This window comes from Lissotriton helveticus, chromosome 3_1 (genome assembly GCF_964261635.1).
Source record: "Lissotriton helveticus chromosome 3_1, aLisHel1.1, whole genome shotgun sequence".
Classification (NCBI taxonomy): Eukaryota; Metazoa; Chordata; class Amphibia; order Caudata; family Salamandridae; genus Lissotriton; species Lissotriton helveticus.
Genome location: NC_136061.1, coordinates 1,557,554,453 through 1,557,576,179, shown reverse-complemented (window position 1 = coordinate 1,557,576,179; position 21,727 = coordinate 1,557,554,453). Strand labels below are relative to the sequence as shown.

At 45.0% G+C, this 21,727-nt stretch overlaps 1 protein-coding gene across 2 annotated transcripts in view; it reads left to right on the top strand.

Moving 5' to 3' along the window:
* Window positions 1-21,727, top strand: part of LAYN (layilin) — a 68,111-nt gene that overhangs the window by 10,977 nt on the left and 35,407 nt on the right. The window lies entirely within an intron of this gene.

Here is a 21,727-nt window from a genome sequence, read left to right as displayed (position 1 = left end):
ACAATTTAATAGAGGAAGGAATGTTTATTAACGAATACTGACAGAATTTATTGAAAATGATAAAATGAAATGTAGAAAAACACTTGTTATAGCCATTCTTTTCCTTACCCATTTGGCTTCCAGTGGTCTAAATAGAAACGAAAATATCTAAAAGCATCAATAATCTAATTAAGCAGTTAAATGAGAAATACAAAAAATAGCAAGCATTGGCAAAGTCAATAGATCTTCGCTGGAAGACACCAAGACTTTGACTTTGCCAGTGTTTGTTGCCATTGGCACAGGCCCAGATGCATATGCACGCAAAGCTGGACATTTTGAAATGGGAATTCTATTACAGATTAGCTGTTCCAAGATGGCAGAATGTGCTCACAGATGCACTATGATACGCACAGGGTTTAAACACGTGGAGGTTATTTTTGATTTATTCGCGTTAACATGGCGGACAGCCACATTAAAATGCTAAATTAAAATGTTAAAAAAGTGGAAGAGCGCATGTGAAGCACTAACAAGAAAACAAGCAGCCCAGCAGCCCTTCGCAGATGCCAGGCTCTCATAAAAATACATGTAAAACATTGAAATATGGGGAAGCAGGGAGTAGAACACCAGGGAGCTGAAGGAAAGTAAAAAGAGTGTGTGAAACAGAAGAGGAAAAAGGAGGAGACAGCAAGGAAGCAGTGGAAGGACAGAACCCTCGAATCAGAACATTGTGAGACCGAAATGCTCCAGGCGGGGACAAATACAAGAATAGGCAGGAAAGGCATTACATCAAGAGCAAGCCACAATGATAAACAACAAAGCCATTTAATCATGAGCAAGGGGCCCTCTCAAAGTATACTCTATGTATTGGGCACACTAGGTCTGCCTACAGACAAATAAACCTGCTTGTTGTCAAGAACTAAAAACTTGTTCCAAAATGGTCTTTTACAAGGAGGGCGGCTGCATTTTGAAAATTTTAATCTTTCTTCAGTGGAGGACATTGGCATGCTGAGACTGTACACAGAAGTCAATGCGATGGAAGTGAACTTAGTTGCATTTTAGATGCTTGATGATCCTCTGTCATGACTGTTCAGTCATTGCATTGTCTAGGATGGCACGTTTGTCTGGTATTCCATGAATGTTTGCCTCATGCAGTGACATTTTCCTGCCAAGTTGGATCTGAATCCTACCAGTTTTTAGGCCTCGGCTGGAGAAAGCAGCACGCATGCGCTGCTCTCTGCATCTGAGAGCTTCTTGGAATCAATTCAGATTCTAAAGCTCTTGGAGGCGGAGTTGAAGACCCGCCCATCTTTTTAATTGGCCAGCATCATCCTAAATGAAAAATGCTGGCTACTGATTCTTTGTTGCCGCCTTGTCTCATTTTGGCCACGCCCACCGGGGTTTGATCTTTTACCGGCGGCGTGACACTCTCTCCCTCATTAGGTGGGACGCACTTTTTTTTCCCACATTCGGCTTTGGCAAAGGCAGCCGCGTGTTTATTTTCCCATCGCACTTTCACTTAAAGGGAAAACGCAATGGGAAAATAAACATGCGGCTGCCTTTGTGGTACCGTGCTTGTTGTTTTTGAAGTTGTGTGAGCTTTTGTCTGCCCTCCTTCCATGGTTGAGAGTCCTCTCCATGTGAACGAAGGAGACAGGGGGTGAGGGAGGCAGAGAGCACAAGCCAAGATCTTGCCGAGGCAATCGTAGGAACTGCAGAGCATGCAGCAGTGCGGGCGAAAATGCCGTTGGATCTTAAAGGTACATGGGGGTTCTATCCAAATACACCCCTCGGGGGATTCCGCGATTTGTGCTAAAACTTAGTGATGCAGGAATAATTCTCCTAGGGTCCGGTGCAGTGTTTTGACTGTGTGTTTGGCAATCAGTCAAGTTGGTGATAAAGCTTTATCTGCATCTTTAAAATTAAAGCATTCACTCGCTTGCAGTAGGGACGTCAACAAAAAAAGCGCACAGTAGCCCTGTTTAAGCGCGTGATCAGGTTTCAGGAGGATTGCTTTGAAATCAGGTCTCATGAAAGTGAAACCACCCTTCCCCTTGATGTGCTGAAAACTTGTTACTTAAGGGCGTGAGGGCGACAAAGCCTGTGTTTGAAGTCTGTCTGCCCTGGGAGTGAGCGGTCGGCCCCTCCAGTTTGTAAAAATGTGCTGCTTTGCCTAGTACAGACAGTTCCGGGTGGGGAGAGAGCCCAGGCTCCTCCAGCAGAGCACCGCCCACAACTAAACGGGAAAGTCAGGTCGGATAAGGCAGGATGCACGCCTTTAACTCCGCACCGTGGGCTTTGCGGGGGGGCTCACACTTCCTGATGGAAGGGGTGGGCTGACGGCACATCATATCTATAGATTTAGGTGAGACGGGGCACCACCAGCCCCATCAGAGCTGGGAGTAAATTAATGGACTCCTGTCGGCCCCCACCCGCCCCCCAGAAGGCTGATGCTTAACATGAATGTTGTGTTTATCTCCGCAAGCTGTTCTGCATGATTTTAGCCTGTTGAGAAGGCGTGGCAGGCCAGCCCAGGAGGAGGGAGGGGTGAACCTCGTTTGACTGTGCTTTTATCTTTTGTCTTTATTTTATATTTATATATTTTTTTTATATTTACATGAGTGACAGCCCGGGTTTTCCCAAGGCAGGTGCCCAGCTGCACCACTGTCAAGAGGTGTGGGGTGCAGTAACTACTCCAAGTGTCATAAACAGCAGAAAATTATACATCACCAGGCAGTAGACACGCATCTTAATGACAGTGGTGTGTTTGCCGGGTGACTGATGTGTATGTGTGGCGTAGTGTATGTGTGTGCATGGATACGTCAATCAATCAATCACAGCATTTGTATAGCGCACTACTCACCCGGAGGGTCTCAAGGCGCTAGGGGAGAGGGGGTCCGCTACTGCTCGAACAGCCAGGTCTTGAGCTGCTTCCTGAAGGCGAGGTGGTCCTGGGTCAGGCGGATGTGGGTCGGGAGGGAGTTCCAGGTCTTGGCGGCGAGGTAGGAGAAGGACCTTCCCCCTGTGGTGGCTCTTCGGATGCGGGGGACGGCGGCGAGGGCGTGGCTGGTCGATCGAAGCTGGCGTTTGGGAGCGTAGAAGTTGAGGCGGCTGTTGAGGTGCGGTGGTGTGTGCAATACATGCCTGGTGGGTGTAGGGTGTGTGCATCGAGCCTGTTATATGTTCATGATGTGTTTTCGCATTGTGTGACTGATGTTTATGCATGGTGGGCGTTGCGTGTAGGTGGGTTATGTTTTTGCGTGATCTGTGCTGTTTGTGTGGCAGTTGGTGTGCGTTTGCTGGGTACATGCCAAGCATGTACCCAGCAGTGTGTGATTGGTGCGTTTCATATATTGCCGACTGTTGCACTGTGTGTGATTGATGTGCGGGGTACATGTGGTGTGCGCGTTGCAAGAATGTGTATTGAGTGAGTGCGCACACCCCTGAGTTTTTATTCCTACTATCTGTTACATTTATTTGAAGGTGCCTCATTTGAAAACATCAGTTGACCGGCTTGGTATTTCACTTTAATATTACAGGGCTGCAGTGTTTCTTTCCAGTCATTTTAGATAGTGCAATGGAAAATGTTTTTGTCTAACATCACACAGTGTCTGCTATGTTTGTATGTTTTCTGCCATAACGTCGACAGCTGAAGAAGTTAATTGTGACATCGCGATCACACGTACTTTGGGCTGTGAATGGAGGCCACAGAATGGTCAGTTACTTCTAGCGCGAGACGATCCCAGTCCTTGGAAGAGGGCAGCGTCTCCACGTCAGCATGAGCACGGGACCAGGTGGGGGTCACGCGTGAACGCGCCTGTTCAGAAGTGACCACACATCATGGGGGATGGTTGTGAAATGCCCCAGTATCTTTCCGAACAGCAAACAGCACGTGTCCCTGTGATTCCAAGCGGGCCTAAGTAAAGTATTAAAACCAGTCACAAATTGAGAGACAAGTGCATAAGAGACCATATAGAGACCGGTATACTGGCATTTATGCCCGTGAATTCATCGACGACAAAGCAAGGCTGTCGGTTATGTGCACGCAGCCCCATTTTACCCACGTCACAGGTGTTTATTACATTCCACATAAGCACACTAAGCGGTCTGTAGTACACCTCTTTTTGGATTCTCAGAGCTGTGCACGTCCTTCCTCCTTTGGCAGTTGCGCATACTGAACTTTGCGTGTGTATTTTGGCAAGAAGTGGTGAGTCTACTGTCTCGGTGCCAGTCCCCACTTCACGGAGGCAGGGGCCCGCAGAGCTTGAAACCGGGGTCTGAGCGCAGACATTGTGTGCATGCTACTTACAGATAACCAACTCTCTATATATGCCAACACTTATCCACGCTGCGCCTATGAAGCCTCACGCTGCTGTCTTCATAGAGGGTTGCAGTAATACAACAAGAGGAGACAGCAACGCACCAGTGCGGTATAAGTGAGAATGCAACCAAACGCTACCACTTGTGTCTGCTTCATGTGATTAACGCCCAATGATACGCCTGCCCTTAGTGTATGCTCTTATTTTAAGCTCAAATTGGTTTACAAATTCATTACTCGGTAGCAGAACCATTAAAGTTCCAGTTTATGTTTTTTACATCTGGAGACACCATATAGTGTTATTTGTAGGGCACCCGTTTCAAGCAGGGCCCACGTCTCGAAGCACTATTTATTTATTTGCTGCTTTTATAAATAGCCACATGCAGCCTTATGACCACTGGAGAGTGCCAGAGAGTCTGAGAACTATCAGCTGAGGATATTTGTGTCAAGGATCCAACGGAATTCGAAGCATATACATGCCTATGCTGTATACACCATGTGCTACCTTGGAAGACTCACGTCTCAAAAAGGCCAGCCCAAATAGTTGTGTTTTTCCCAGCGAATCTTCACGAGTATGCTTGAAATCTGTTGGCAAGGTGGGGTTATAGAGATCTAGAGTCTGGGGCTCTTAATGCCCAATAATTTACCTTCAATTTCTGCTGACTGGATGTTTGTTGGTGAATGGGCAACAAGATGGCTGGCTGTAGAGTTCTAGCTAGAGTCTAATGTGTGAGGTGAACCCCTCCGACCACTGACTCCAGTCCTGAAATTTTCACCAACAAATTATTTATTTCAGGTGCTGTCATCTAATTAGATCAATGGAAGCAAAACAACTACAGCACCCACAATGCATTAGGCTGTTACACTAAAGTCAAGCACTGGAAACAGTGTCCTTAATGACCTGTAGGGAGGTGGTCACACTACTAGAAAGGAGACAGAATTTGTAAGTGGACTGAGACTGTGTTTCTGTAGGCCTTCGGTGTGATACAGAGAGGGCTGAATGTGATCCTCCGCTCCAGTGAGAGCCAGTGGGGCACTATTAGCCCTAGTATCACATTGTCATGTTTCCAAATTTTGCAAGTCTGTACAACCCATCAGTAAGATTTTGTGCGAGCTTTCTATAGAATCCTTTATGGAAGGGTAACCAGTATATCATCAAGTCTGTGTTAGTTCAATCCAGTGCTTAATTTGAGCCGTGGTTGCCTGTAGGGTCCACCGGAACTCATTTCTGGGGTTCTGCACTTATTTTTCCTCATCACACATTCGCCTAAAGAAAGAAAGGAATGAAGGGGAAGAAAGAGGAAAATAAAGATGGAAAAAAGTTTCAAAGAGACAAAGCAGGACCCTGCAAAAGTGAGATAATGTTGCAGGATGTGCCTGGTAGTGGATAACATAGATTAACAAGCATTGAAAATGCAATAGGTCTCGCCTTTAATTGCGGTAAAGCCATTTGCTTTGCTAATGGTATTGTATAGCAAAGCAAATAGCTTTAACTTAATGAAAGGCGAGACCTATTGCATTTTTAATGCTTGTTTAGATTGATTCAGGCTTCCACAAACAGGCTGTAATCTTTCAGTGCAAGAGCCCTACACCACTTGTCCACTTTAAAGCAACGCGGAGCAAGGCACGGGCCTGCCTCTCGGTTATTAAGAGTGTCTTGCAGTCTTTTTATATTCTGTGTTTCACAGCTAACAGAGCACCTCAGGACTTCACTGCACTTGAGAATCTGACAGTGGGTAAGCAAAGTAGAAAGAGATACTACCGCACTGGTCGAACAGGTCAAGCGGGAAGTGGACTGGTCCTGCTCTTGTTAGCAATTCCAGCCATAAGCACCGGTGAGCATTGTCCTCTCTTTCTCTTACACATCCGGACAAGTCTTCTAGGTTTCCACTCATTTAAGTGGAACTTCAAGGCACTGTGTATTCTTAGTACTTGGTTATGAATAATTTGTGGCATTTATATGCCTAATAGTAACCAGCCACAGGCTGTGCCAAAATAAACCTATTCCCATTTTACAGCAAAGTGCCTACAGTAAAGTCTAGCGAGAAGTCAGACTTGCCTCCTGTTCACTAAATCTCATATCAATTTTCCAGTAAGCTCAACAAAGATGGTAGATCTTGACTAGAAGTTTTGCTACTTTTTGCTGTCCAGGCCATTTACATTTTAAAGATGGTTCATGTGGTGAGACATTTTGGTACTTGAGCCAGAAAAACGTGTTTGCTCCATGCTACCATAGACACACCTCACCTTCTGAACAAGCTTGAATGGTGCTTCCTCAGACAAACCAAAAGGTGTAGACTGCACTCGGATTCCCAGTAAATCTTATTTAAATATATTAACGTGTGTCCCTCTCACTTAAGAAGGGACATGGCAGTCAACGAGATGGGTGTGATTTTAAGTAGCCTTTTGGAACCTCTTTTAAGTTTATAACATACATGATAATATCAAAACAAAAAGATGAGATTCATGAGTCTCAATGCAAATTATATATGCCTGGTTTCCGCATAAGATCATTACCTCCTTCTAGATTTTATTGATCAGAGGGTTTAGTTGAAAGAAATCTACTTGCGGACAAGCTTTGCCTGTAGGTACTGCACATATATGGAGGTGGGCAGAGCGAACTTTATCTGCAGAAACATGTCACTTGGAAAAAATATATTTTCTCCGATCTCTTTTGAAAGCGGCAAACTGCTGTACAGAAGTATGTACCAGAAGTGCTACTAAAGGTCATATTGTAACAAAAGTCCATACGGACATCACATAAGTAAGGATCATTTACATTTACATTGTGTTGTGAACACATGGGAAGAGTTTACCATAGAAACAGAAGCACAGAGGGATGAGTTATTTGACCTAACGTAAGTGGAGTCCAGAAAACAGACTAAAAGTGATTGGACGTCAAAGTAGATCAGATGGATTTGTCACTTTGGAAACCCCTAACAAATGGCTGGAATTGACCACCCATGCCCATGACATAAGCCCCCTCCCACATCCCTTTGTAAGGAAGTCCCACCAAAGATTTAAGGGCACACAGGATATAAGTAAGCAATTTCCAGCTGGGGAATTCCCACCTTAAAACCTCAGCTCTTTCAACATAAGGCAAACAACAATCCGTAATATAAAAGTAACATGGCCCACATTTTAAGAGAATTCTACCATACTACCGGGTTTTAATATTGTCCTGCAAAACATCTTGACCAAACTTTTGAATACCACAATATCATGGAGTTAAGTATACTCAGGTAAATATAGATTTACTTCTTTTAAGTACACATATATGTGCATATATGTTTTTAAGGTTCAAAGATGTGGAAGCAGGAACAGTATAACTATAGGGTGATTAATAAAAACCATTCTACATGTGCTACTAAATGAAACGAATAGTTTAGAACTATTTTCTAGAATGTGCAATCGGACAGACCAAGAATATGCTTTATCATGAGTCTAGACCTGAATATCCAACATTGGCCTATTATAACCAGTTCTGTGCCTACATCCTGTTTAAATACCTTTGTCCATTGGATATTGTAAAACTCTGGCATGCCTCTGTTTCTTATGGACCAGTGCTGCACACCCTGGTCTAGGATGATACATTGCTGCACTACATATAGGAGCTGCATTGACGCATTTCCTGTGATCATCTGTGTACCGCACACCTACTCACCAAAATACAGTTGCTTATAAACCCACAAGAAATAAGTTGATGTTCTAAGTCTAGTTATTAGTGTAATCTAGAAAAGAAGAGGGGAGAAATATGGCCAGTGGCTAGAGCCACTGACCTTGGAACTGGGGAGCTGGGTTGAAATCTTGGCCTTGGCTCAACCATATGTGATTCTTTGCAAATCACTTAATCTCCATGTGCCTAATAAACATGTAATTAGTGTGGTTCTCTTTGCAAATCATTCTAATGTCATCAGGCCAGATTTGCATTATATAATGCTGCAAAAAGAAACAAGCATTGTCAAAGCCATTAGGCCTCACCTTTATAATTTGAGTGCCGAGCTGATGCTTTGCCAATGCTTATCTGTAAAGTACTGTTTAAAACGTAACATTTAAAAATCTGAATTTTGGAGGAAAAGCAAAACTATTTTATGGTATCACAAAACTGTAAATTGAATTCAATGCTTTCAAATCTTTAGAAATAACACTGTGAATTAAAAAAATATGTTCCTTCAGGCCACTCTGAATAGAGATTAATAGGAATAAGGAAATGTCAGAATGTAAAGGGGAACATTTGCCAGGGCCTAATTTACTTACAACAGGATTGAACCATTTCCCCATCTGTAGTAGCCCACAGGGGAGATTATGGACCTCCAGGGCCTTCTGCCTCAGATGCCAACTGAATAGGTGCAGTAAATGTCCCTTTCCCCAACACCTTAAAAGCCTTTGTGTGCCAAAGCTTGCACTTTAAAGAAAAATGTGACATACAGGAGATAAAGCAAAGGAAGCATTGGTAAATGCATTAGGTTTCACCTGCGGGATTAATAATAAATTAAGAGGTGTGGGAGCAGTGTATGAGTGCAGGGAGAATGGTGTAAGCCCTTTCTGTGCAGGGTGAGTGGTGCATAAATGCAGGTTGATAAGTGTCTTAGTGCAGGGTGAAAGTGCTTCAATGCATCATGATTGGTGACAATTTAAATCATATTGAAATATCTGTGTAGCCTAGTTAGAAAATGTTGCATACCTATATGGATATTGTTAGAACTGGGATTTCTGGTTGGCTAAGGCTTGCGCCAAAGCCAGGCAGAAACCACCACTCTAATCAGGGCAAGGGAGTTACACGCCAAAGATAACCCCTGCTCACCCCCTTTGTAGCTTAGCACGAGCAGACAGGCTTATCCCGGAGGCAATGTGTAAAGCATTTGCGCACGCACACAGCAACAACATCCCAGGCACACTACAAAAGGAACTCCACACAAGGTTATATAAAAATATACTTTGTATTGTCAAAAACACATCAGATAGAAATCACACAATATACATTGTGCCAACTGGCACGGGCAATATTCACAAGGGATTATTTACACAGGACCGGGCCATGTGGACCACTGTCAGGATCAACACTTAGCAGAAGTAGCACTTCTAGAACATAGAATAAGTGTAGCACCAAATAACAAATGTAGAACACAACCAGTAACCACTGGTAAAAGGTAGGTACACACTACGCAATACTAATCACCATAGGCATAGATCACGCAGGGACACATAACTCACTAGTATGAACCATACTCGGCAAAACAACCTCCTAAGCATGAAAACACATGTCGAGGTATAACAGGCAAAAGGCATTGCACATTACGCATAAATCACATTAGGCCTAACCAGTATAAATACAGTAGGCAATCTCCTCACTAGTCTAAACACATTAGACCCTACCTCCTAAGCATAACACATGTAGGGGCGTAAATCACACAGGGAAGTACAATCTCCCTAACATACCTAAACAGGTAAAACAACCTCCTATGCATACATCATATCTAGAGGTATAAAGACACAGGGTGCGCAAAACATACTACACACAGTACATTTCCTAACACCCAAAAAGTGGAACATAAATCACATTAGGGTCCAGGTTGCGCCACTGCGCCAAAACCTAAATGTAGCAGCTGCCCACTACTTGCTGGGCAGCTGAGGACAATGAACAGGGCCTAAACGCTGCCGCTGGCACTAAATGCTGCGCAGCTGGGGAAGGCCAAAGTAGGGGCGAAGGAGTGCAACTCACTCCTGAGTCCAGAGACATGTCCCTAGGAAGGAAAACCTAAACGGTGCAGCTGCTCACTACTTGCTGGGCCGGTGTGAAGCAAACTGCGGCATGGGCTCTCACTAGCCCTCTGGGAGAAAGACTACGCAAAAGGTTGGAGCCCTCTGGCTCTAGAAATAACTGCGCATTGGAGCACTCTGGCTCTAGTAATAAACACTTGCCCATCGTTGGAGCCCTCTAGGCTCTGAAAACAAATGTGCCCCAGGTTGGAGCCATCTAGGCTCAAGGGATACTGGGGCCTCGTGGGAGCCTGCAGGCTCTGAAAATAATCATGGGCCCTGGAGCCCTCAGGCTCCTAAAATAACCATGCCCGCTGGTGGGCCCGCTCAGGGCTCTAGGACAGAAGGTGCCCCCTGTTGGAGCCATCTGGGCTCTGACAATACTCTGTGCCCATGGAGCGCACTGGCTCCTAATAACACCATGCCCCCATCGCTGGAGCGGCCCACTGGACACACGGGGCCGCCCTGACTCGGTGCCTTCGAGGCACCACGAGGTACACCCGCAGCCCCCCAGCCCGTCAACACTCACCGGGCTGTCCTGCTCTGACGGGGGGCTCCTCCGGGCGGCAGCACTTCTCCAAAGGCGACAAAAGGGGGGGGCAGGCACCGGCAATGTGCCTCGCTCCCCCCTCCGCAGGACACAGGTGAAGCTTGCGGGGCTCTCTCTCTTCCCGAGAGCCCCGCCTCTCCAATGCGCAGGTCTTCACCCGGTCCCCCATCTCGGGACCGGGACTTAGGAGGTGGAGCCCTTAAGGCTCAGGGCTAATTGCTTCCGCTGGCAGCTCCGGGGCTCTCCACAGCTCCCGGGAGCCCCGGGCGGCCATCACTCGATGTGCTTGTCTCCTGTTTTGGGCCTGCGCAGCTTCCACCAGTCAGAGCGCGGCGGCGGGCGGGACTTTCTTGCAAAACCGGAAGTCCCGCCCAGAGACAGGCACTATGGTGCCTGACTTCCTGTTTTGCCGCGGCGGCATCTTTTCGGGGATAACGAGGGGTAAGCACACTCGGGCATTAAAAATTACGTAAAAACGTAGAAGCGGGGTGGCACCTGCAATGCCACCACGGATGCGGGCAAAGTCGCAGGGTAGGCACCTGCGCACAAGTATAATTAAATAAGCGGGCCATCTCAAATAACCAGGCATAATGCAGGGTGGGCTCCTGCGAGGGGCACAAAAGGGCAGGAGCACTTCCCTCTGGGAAAATGCCAGCGCTCTGCCCAGAAATAGAAATAGAGCGCTCACGAGCCCCTGGGGACACAGAAAGCACGAAAGTCCCCAGAAATGACTCTTACAGCAAGAAGGGTCCCAGAAACACAGCCCCCATAGGTGAAGAGGACAGGAGGGTCCCACAAAGTCCTGGACATCAAAAGATGGAGCAAGCAGCTCCCAACAAAGGAAAGTCCTCCAGCATCCAGGGCATCCAGGGGCTGGGCAGGGCCCAGGGAGACAAGCCTTCCCCTTGGCCCCAGCAGCAGCATGCCCCTGGTAGATTCAAGTTGAGCACAAGAACATTTAACATGAGGTCACAGCCTCCTTTTATACACAGAAATCCTTTGTTGTCAAAGGTGCAGGCAAGGGGCGAACCAGACGTAACTGGTTCTTGAGCACTTTGTTTTGCTCAGCCCCTCTGCCTATTCACAGGGTAGTGTCAGGGACATCAGACACACCACAGGGGGCGGAGCCAGCATTGTGGAGGAAAAGCCCAGCCCTATTCAGGTCCCAGGTGCACCCCTCCCTCACATCAACATGCAGATCTCTTCATTCACCACCGGGGCAGACCCATCCTGACTCCTGGAGCCAAGCACACCAGCCAGCTCCAGCCAATCACAAGCCAGACAGCCAATTCACATTCACTGCACAGACATGCCAACTTCTAGAAGTGACACTTCCACACCAGACACAATAAATCCGCTCACATCATCGCGCAGCATTTAATCACACGAGTTCGCACATACCAAACTCGACCCTGGACTCCCCACACATCAGGAACTACCATGGACACACATATTCCCCATGCATTCTCATGGGAGGGCAGGCCACTCACCACACATACACAAAGAGCGCACGCATTTTACACTGTACCACAGTGAAAAAGTGCACAGAGGCCTAAAATCACCAACACCAGGTTACAGAAGCAGGCTAGGCGAATGCAAAAAGTTTCGGGGTGAACCTGCCAAAAGGGCCAAGTCCAACAGATATTTACAGATTTACATGAACAAAGACTTCTTATGTGAAGTCACATTACAGTGGTGTACAAATGGGTCAAAAGTGTGTCAAATACTGATAATGCAGCAGTCTCACAAGAGCCGAGACAGGGATGTGTCAAGATGGCTGTCATTGAAGTGATGCGTCGGAAGAGGAGAGAAAAGAGGTAGGGAGTAACATGAGGGACAGAGACGAATTGTAGAGAGCCATGCACTCTGCAGAAAGTAAAAAACAAGAACAGGCCAACACTGTGAAGAAAAAAGCTTAAAAAAAGTCCCAGAAACCGGATTAATACAGTAATTGGGCCCAGGATACAGATGAGCTACAGGAAATAGTATGCTACAGCCAATAGAAACAGAGGTAAGAACAGGAACAAGGGGAAAAGCAAGGAGGCGGGACGTAAGCCCCTTTTAAGATTTATATTAATAATAGATTTCACAAGCACACTGCAAGCGCTGTGCAGGTGAACTTAAAAAGTAGAAGGAAACAAAGAATCAACTGTACACAATAGTAACAGAGAGCAGCCGGACCTAGTCCTGCCAACAAAGGTACTTTTGGAACACATACACCTTATAATATAATGGTCCCTAAAGTACCAGCCAAGCTATTGTAAACGCAGAGAAATAGTAGGTTGTGTTCTTGCTGGTCTGTGATCAGTTTTTGCAGTGGCATTAGTCTAAAACGCTGTGTCAACCGCATACTGTCAATAAACTACAAGTTCTATTTTTTGTAAGCCCACTTTAAATTTGATGAGCCAATAGGTATCTATTTTAGACAAATAAAACCATTGATAAATCCAGCCATTAGAGACTTGAAGGGGGTCTTCAGAAAGAGGGGCAGTTTTACTTTCCATTGGAAAGTATCTATCAAAATTGAAAACAAGGATTGGCAGAGCAAAAATGGTCTCACCTATAAGACCTATTGGCTTTGCTAGTGTTTTGTTTGGCAGTGGTGTGCAGCATCACTACTGCTATTCAACATGGCTTATAAAAAAAAAAAACGCTGACACATTTAGTAGAGTGGTGCATGAGGTCAAAAAGGCACTTTAGTTTACCAATCCGAGATGGATTGCGTAAAAGTGCTTTAAGAAAAACAGTCATAGATGAGAGTTGCAGGAGTGAGTTGGGACGGGGCTGGCCATGAAGTGCGGGTGGTGGGGGAGAGCAGCAGATGGGCAGAAGGATCGTGGAGGGAAGCACACAAGAGAGATAATTAAAACACAAGCACTCATGGAGCGCTTAAACAAAAAGGAAAGAAAAAAGTTGCTTTCTTAAAGCGTTCAGAGGAAGCATAGTAGTCAACCAATCAAATAGATGGGTAAAGAGGTAATGCTCCATGCGAGAAACAAAGACAAGACTGGCAAAAAGGTATCAAATAAGAAGCAGACAAATGAGTGACAGGAAAGCCAAACAATGGTAAACAAAGGGCGGAATCGATGCCCCTGCATGTTCTTGCTAAGCCCACAATATGTATTTCTCCACTAGCTTGTGCTGCCTGGTAGGGTAAAACCTAAAAAAAATATCAATATTTCTCCATATTGTAAAACCATACGTAAGATTTAAGTTAAAACCATTGTATCAGTAACACAGTATTAGACAACGTTTCGAGATACAAACTCTTAGTTGTGTACCAGCATTTGCAGTTCATTTTATCCAAAGCGACGCTTTTGTTAAAGGATTAGTTAAAATCAGAGTGTCAGGAATTGCAGTTCTATTGAGAAAATAGGTTGTTGGCAATGTGTGAACCCCGCTGTTTACAAGTTTTTCCTCCTATATGGCGCATTCTAGGACCCCAGAGTGTTAAGAGGGGCTTCCAGCAGTTAGAGGGAGCAAGCTGCAAAATCAGAAGTGGATGAGGTGACTCTCTTGGGTATTAAGTCAGCAGTGGCTAAATATTAGGTGCCTAATATGCCGGCCAAATTGGTCAGCTAAGTCCTAGTGTTTAAAAAAAATTCTGCTGTTTTTCCGCTGTATCCATAATTTTGACCAGACTGCAGGCTAGCTGGACATCTCCACCTTCGAAGAATGCTTTCACTGCCTGCCTGCATGTTCTTATCCCCTTATTCCTTAGGGCAGGTTTTAATATGTCTTCGTTCCTTGTTTAGTCTCCAGCATATGCACAGTAAATGTAGCACGTCCTCTTTTGATTCTCCACATAATTGACGTTGACACTACATTTTTTCCTGTGACAGTGGGTCCTTGTGTGTCCTCTCTGCCCTGAGCCTGAATATAAGGGTCCAAGTCTATAGTGATTTTATGCATAAATGTAAGCAAAATCAGTTTTCATAGTGCAAATGCATTTTATACACGTGATAATGTCTGATCTAATTCAAAGTCATGTAAAGTGCAGAGTCCACCATTTCTTATTAAAAGAATCCCATCTCAAGCATTGACATAATATGTTTACGATATAGAACTCATAGTCCTTTTTAGTTTTGCATTTCATTTAGTTACTTTTTAGATGTGAGTCCTCAGGGTCCTGAACTGACAGAGCTGTCCCATCCATGTTTCCTTACAATACCTTCCATGGTATAGAGCTAAAATGCTCCAAAACTTTGCTTCCATGCCAAAATTCCCTACCAGATACACTGAGAGGACCCGTGTGCCTCGACACTAGTTTCTGCAAAGTATTCCAAGCTCTAGTGTGTTTCTTTTAGTTGTGTGTGCCCTATACTACACTAATTATAAACAATGTTTCTTATCTTCAAACTGTGGTTCACCACAAAATATCCCTCTTTTGGTGGGTGGAGGTTGGGGGCAACTGGCCTCATCATTCTCAGTACAGATTTCAAGGTGTTACCATGAGTCTTTAGTTGTGCCATGCGATGCACTTATTTTGTAAAACATGTTTGTGATTGTAAGATGACATTACAGATTGTTTTGTTTTAAGATTAATTTGCAGTAATGAGTTCGCATATAGTCAAGGCAGGGTGGGAAAACCAAAAGCAGCCCTAGCAAAAATATTGAAACCAGCCCTTCTTCCTTCATCTCCTCATGCAATCTCTCTCTTTCCATTCATTGTCTTTCTCTCCTCACTCTCTTCTCTCTCTCTCTAATCTCTGTCTTTTCCTTCTTCACTCCCACGTGTCTCTCTCAAAGCCATCTTGTGCCTGCTGCAATTAACCTGGAGAGTTGGGAAAGTGACAGAGGAGCCAGCAGCCACACTGGGCCTTCAAAAACCACCCTTCAATGGCTAGAGCCCATTGGAGCCATGTCCATGGAATAAAGGCAAGCCTGCCCCTAAATTACAGTTAATTGTTCCTCATTGAATGGAGAATCACAATAGAACAAGGTCCTATCATCAAGGAGGACCCTCCTTCTCTCATTGCCCCAACACTTGCATAAGGGTAAAATTATGCAGAATGGCAGGATGAGCACCCCCTGCCTTACTGTTAGCTCTGCTAATATACTGACTAGGAAGTGAGGCGTTCAAGCTCGAAAGTAGTTTCGATAAGGACAGGCAAAGTGGAGACCCCTTGAAGATTGCCAGGAAGTTCAAATGTAACCATCTCGTCAATGGCAGGTTAGAAAATGAGTCAAATTCCCTAACAGAGGGAAAAGCCCTCGTTATAACATGAAGGAAAAAAGACCGACTGGTATTTAAAAAAATCTACTGAAATTAATAAAACATTTATTTATGGGGTTTTTTGACCAGAGGAGCCCTCTAATATCGGACAAAATATGCACCTTTTTCCCAATACCTACTGTGTAGCAAATAGTAGATGTCCTTATGCAAGTCCGACTTCCTTTGAGAACACCAAAATAGATGTGTAAGAAGCTGCAGTTTGAAAGTAATAGGGGCATATTATCCGCATGCGCGCTAGCGGTTTTCCCGCTGCGCGCTGCGATTTCAAAAATCGCGGGTTACGTGACAAGGTCAGCTCGTCATCCGCGTAGCGCAGGTTACGCCCATGACGAGCTGACCTTGTCATGAGCACCGAAGGGGTTATCAAGCAGGGCGTTAAAATAATCACCGCTTTAGCAGCAGAAAACTGCCGCTAAAGTGGCGATAATGGGCTTGATAATATGCCGTAGAGAATTCCCATAAAAGCCCATGTTTACACCAGAACATGGGCTTCTATGGGAATTCACAAGGGCATATTATCAAGCCCATTATCGCCGCTTTAGTGGCAGTTTTCTGCCGCTAAAGCGGTGATAATTTTAATGCTGTTTCTTGATGATATGCCCCATAATTCCTACTGGCAGTGAAAGCGATTAAAAAGAATTCCCTAATTAATTGTTTTTTTCTCTTATTGTCTTCCCTGTTGCTTTCACTATATCAGCGGATGTGTTCCTTGGTGCAGGTAAGTGGCTTCTTCTCTCTGCAGTATGCAAGACTGTGATATCGAATTAAGGTCCGGATGTACTAAATACTGGGTTAAAAAAACTGGTCATAATTTGTGGCCAGTACAGAATTTTACGATCTAACCTATAAACTAAAAGGTTGGTTCATAAAATTCAGATTTGGAGTGGGTCATAATCCGACCTACTTCATGAATATTAATAGGTAGTTCACAAATTGCGACTCATTATGATTAGTGGCCATCTCAAGGATGGTGACACACATCCCAGCAGACCACCATGCCTGTGAGCCCCCTTAAATAAAGTGCACTTTTTAGAAATGCAGTCCATTTTTCTTGAAGGAAACGATGCTGTGTTTAAAAAAGTACACTTCTTTTAAAATGTGTTTGAGAGTTGGCAGTTGTCCCATGGGCCACTGCCTACTCTCCACCAAAAATTTGCTTTCATTCAGAAGGGTAAGGGGTCTAAGAACCCATTCTGAATTGCAAATTAGTTACCACCCAAACTTGCAAGTCAGGAATGTTTCCTAACTTAACGATTCGTTATATAGAAAAGAGGCCCACAGCACATTCCTTCCTAATACCGAATTCCCAAAAATTGGATTGGTACATTAGTTAAACCATTTTGTGTCGCAAACTATGAATCAATGTCTTTGCCACCGTAAAAATGCTTTCAAGGCCTGGCCCATCGTTAACTTTCCAAACAAGTATACCAATTTGTATTTGTGTTAATACATCCACAGTGGGAACATTGCTTGACAGTTTGACTGATCTGTTTCTATTGGAGCAGAACCAAAAATGATTTGCACAGGCTTGATTCTCATATGTAAAGGCACAGTGAACCAAAATTGATGGATATAAATGTAGCCCAGCATAATTACCAGTAGCTGTAATACATTCAAGCATTCCACCAATCACTGTAGTGTTTCTATCAGTGAGACGTCCTAAATATGATGGGTACGCCCCATGCTCTCTGCATAGTAGGAATCAAGCTATACCTCACTGATGAAGTCCAACAAGGTTCAAATTGATCAGGGATGTGGCCTGGTCATTAGGCAGGAATGCTACTATTGGAAATGGACCAACTCTGAATTGCATAACGTTTGACATTGTATATAGGAATGAAGTAAGCAAAAATGACAATGAACAGTAATGTGACCCGGGGTAATTACCGATGGCTGACATTAAGCCAAGTATTTCACCCATTACTTTTGTTTTTCTCATCTGGTTAGCATGTTGATTGCAAGTAACTTTCCGTAAGATTTAAACACCTTTCATCAGTGCACCCTCCACACTGTATCAACCTCACATTTGATGGGACCAAGTCTAAATAATTGTATCCTATTCAAGTGTATATTATTTTCACTATGAACATTCTACTACCAGCATGTGTTGCTGCTGTCCTTCACTGACATATATACATCCTTGGCTACTGGGATTAAAATGTACATTCCTGCTTCTGGTGTCATGAAAATCTATTTTTTTCTCATGTGTATTGGGAGGACCTGGGTATCTTGTTGTTTCTGACAGAGGCAGAGAAGAAGATCAAGGAGCAATGCTATAAAATCATGGTGGGTCACCCAGCCTTCCCATTCCCATCTGCCATTTAGATATTAGAATACTGTGTGTGGCAGTACAGGGTAGAGTGTGTGTGTGTGTGTGAACATGTGTATGTGTGTGCATGTAACACATATTTTCTTGCCACAGAGTTTATGCAAAGCATAGCACAATAAGGTACAAACTGACTGCACATCATAGACCCTGTGCACAGTGAAGTACCTGTAAATTCTCTTATTTAGGCAATATTACCTAACCAAGGGTTAATACTGTGCCTTAGTAAATCTGGCTCAAGGGGTGGGGAGTAGGCATTCAAAGGTGGAGTTTGTCTCCTAACTTTCTGGGTATTCTCAAACTCCTCTCTGACCTCTTCCAACTCTAGAAATGCTCTAGAATTATTCCTGCCACAGGCAGTTGTAAACTTTATTCTTTGGTGGGAAATGAAGGCCCCAAAAATTAGGGAGCATGTAGGAGAAGGACTTTCTCCCGAGGGGAAAAAAACAATGTGAGTATAGAACAATAACATAAAACATGTGCTTCTGCACAAAGGTGTTCCCATTTCAGCATGCATAATTAACAAACACCTACAATTATGTTATGTTATGTTAAAATTTTATAGAGCGCCTGGTTACTCCATTCAGAGCGTCCCCTTCCTGGGGATTCATACACCATGAAGGCCTGCACTAAAAAGAGAGATCTAGCTTATGCTTGCCTGAAAAGCCACGTCTTTAGCTTCTTCTGGAAGGCTGCTCCTGAGCATTCCAACCTCAGATCAAGAGGGAGAGTATTCCACAGTTTAGGGGTCAGGAACTGAAAGAACAACCTTCCATACATGCTTTTTCCACTCTCTGAACTATCATGAGCGCAGCTTCAGAAGAGCTAAGACTTCTGGGAGGGCAATAGGTCTTACTAAGGAGTGCAGATAGCGGGGGCTTTGTCATTCAAAAGTTTGTGGTAGCAGGGCCGGACTGGGAACCAAAACCGGCCCCGGCAAAGTGCTCGGCCGGCCCCCGGGGGGAGGTCTGAGCTCTTTGCCGGGGCCGGTTTTCCGCCGATTTTGTTGCAGAGCCAATTTTGTAGCTATGCTGCATAAACAGCCCTGTAACAAAACCGGCCCCCACCCATGCGGCGCACCCGGGGTTTGCCCGGTGCCCGCACAGCCAGTCCGGGCCTGTGTGGTTGGAGCATAAAGCTTTGAAAGCCCCTCTCTTCGTGAAGCTTGACAACTGTTAGGCCCATAGAAGAGTGTCTGGGATATTTAGTAGCAGGCATGCATCAGCATTCTGCACCCTTTGAAACTTCTTCAATCTTCCTATGGTAGTACCTAAACATAGTAAATTACACTAGTCCAGTCATGATGTGATCAAGGCCTGAAGTACTGTTTTCCTGGCGGCCTCTTGGAGAAGACCTATTTATTTATTAATAAAGATTTATATAGTCTTATGCAGCATTTTCAGGCTGCATAAACAGGTACCAGCAAGGCTGGTTATCTGATTGTCAAAGGTAGGATTGGTGTTAAACACAGAGATTCTTAACTTTCTGTTTTGGAATCGGGACAGGTCCCAGCACATCTGGCCACTGTGCTGTGGATCAGATAGATTCATAAAGGGGGTGGTGATGGACAGAGCATCTGAATTAAGCAGAACACTCCTACCCAGTCAAAAGATCAGGGCTTGATCCATCACCGTTTTTTAGCTCACTGCACCATCCCAGTTCAGAACCTGGCTACATGCAAATTAGTCTGTCCCTGGCCCAGTGCATCATGGGAACAGGGCAGACCAAACTACCAAGCCAATTCTTTACTGGAAAGGAAACAAGCTTCCGGGGACCGGTTTCTGGCATTACAGCCGTCTTCGGCCCGGCTTGCTTGAATCCTGATCGTGCAGTGAGCAAGGGACTCATGTCTGAGCATACCCTTCCACTCCTATAGTGGCCAAAACGATTCATAAAGGGGGTGGTGATGGACAGAGCATCTGAATTAAGCAGAACACTCCTACCCAGACAAAAGATCAGGGCTTGATCCATCACCGTTTTTTAGCTCACTGCACCATCCCAGTTCAGAACCTGGCTACATGCAAATTAGTCTGACCCTGGTCCAGTGCATCATGGGAACAGGGCAGACCAAACTACCAAGCCAATTCTTTACTGGAAAGGAAACAAGCTTCCGGGGAGCGGTTTCTGGCAGTTCTTGCTCCCCAATATCTTCCCTTCACCTTCCTGCACAAAAACAATCAGAAGAGGTATTTTCCTTTTTCTTTGTGTGCTGCAGAATGCAGCATGCATCGAAAGAGGAAAAAAGGAAAAGAAATAAAAGTATTTATCATTGTTGTGTCATCTTACGCCTTCCCTGAGGAGGCTTTGGATTCTGACACTTTCCCAGGTTTATGAAACTTTGTATATCTGGGAATGCAGCAGAATCCATGGGTGTTGTGTGGGAACACCCACAGCAACACCCATGGAACGCCTCTTTCACGCAAAGTGCTGCATGAAAAGGGGCTGTATTTACAAGGACAGCAAAAGCCACGCAGGGTGGCTTACCTTGTCCTTGTAAATATCGAGCACCTCACCGCGCATCTACTCTATTTGTAATGTTAGCACACCATCTAGCGCAAGTCGATGTAAAGACTTGCCTTGTAATGGAATAGTGTGGTTACATCGCGGTCGTTGTAACGACCGCGATGTAACAGCAGTGCGGTGTACTGACCGCGATGTTAAGGATGTTTCCCCTTATTAATAGATAGCTCGTATCGCAAATTACAATCCCATACACAAACTAGTCAGTGTGCAAATGAGAATGATACATCAGGCCCAGAGATCCAGCCTAGACAATCATTAGGAAAAATATGCATCCTTGGCATTCGCTGCCATGCCTTAATTCAAGATAACCAATTATACTAAAACAATAAACAACAAGAGATTGTAAAAGGAAAGTCCAAGATTGGAACATGGGGTAAAGGTGAGGAGGGGAGTTTGTTCACCCTATTTATTTATTTACTTCAGCTTCTTGTACAGTGCTTTGTGTCCTCCGTTGGTCCCAACAGACTGGTGAAAGTTCAGGAGGAGTGGGTCTTCTATTGTTTGTTCTCATGGGGCCTTACAGTCCAATCGATGAGGTGAAACCTTGTCCCAGGTTTCATAGTTACAACTTCTTCCCTAAGCAAAGATAAGATATGGGCGGCTTTGTGAAGCTTCATTTCAATTGTTTTCTGAACTTCATGTAGTTTGCTTTAGCAGTCAGGTGTGGGTTCAAGAAGTTAAACAGCTGGGCCCTGCACACCCAAGGATCTGTCTCTATGTTTCATCCATTTGTGGAGTGGTGTGGCTCACTGGTTAGAGGCGGCAGACCCGTAAGCAGAGAACGGCCCGGGACCAGGGTTCAATTCCCGACGCGGCAGGGTCGTGGACCAGGGTCAAAACGGACTCGATAATTCTTGCCTCGGTGCCTACTCTAACCAGGGAACACACTCGGCAACTCTGGGCATTAAGCTTGCCTCATCTCTACAACGGCCCCCCACAGACGCCGGGGATGCCTGGTTTCACCTTGTAAACCATCTCACAGGGAAAACCAGGACGGGTACCCCAGCGGTCTTCAGCGCCTAGATACTCCTTGGAGTC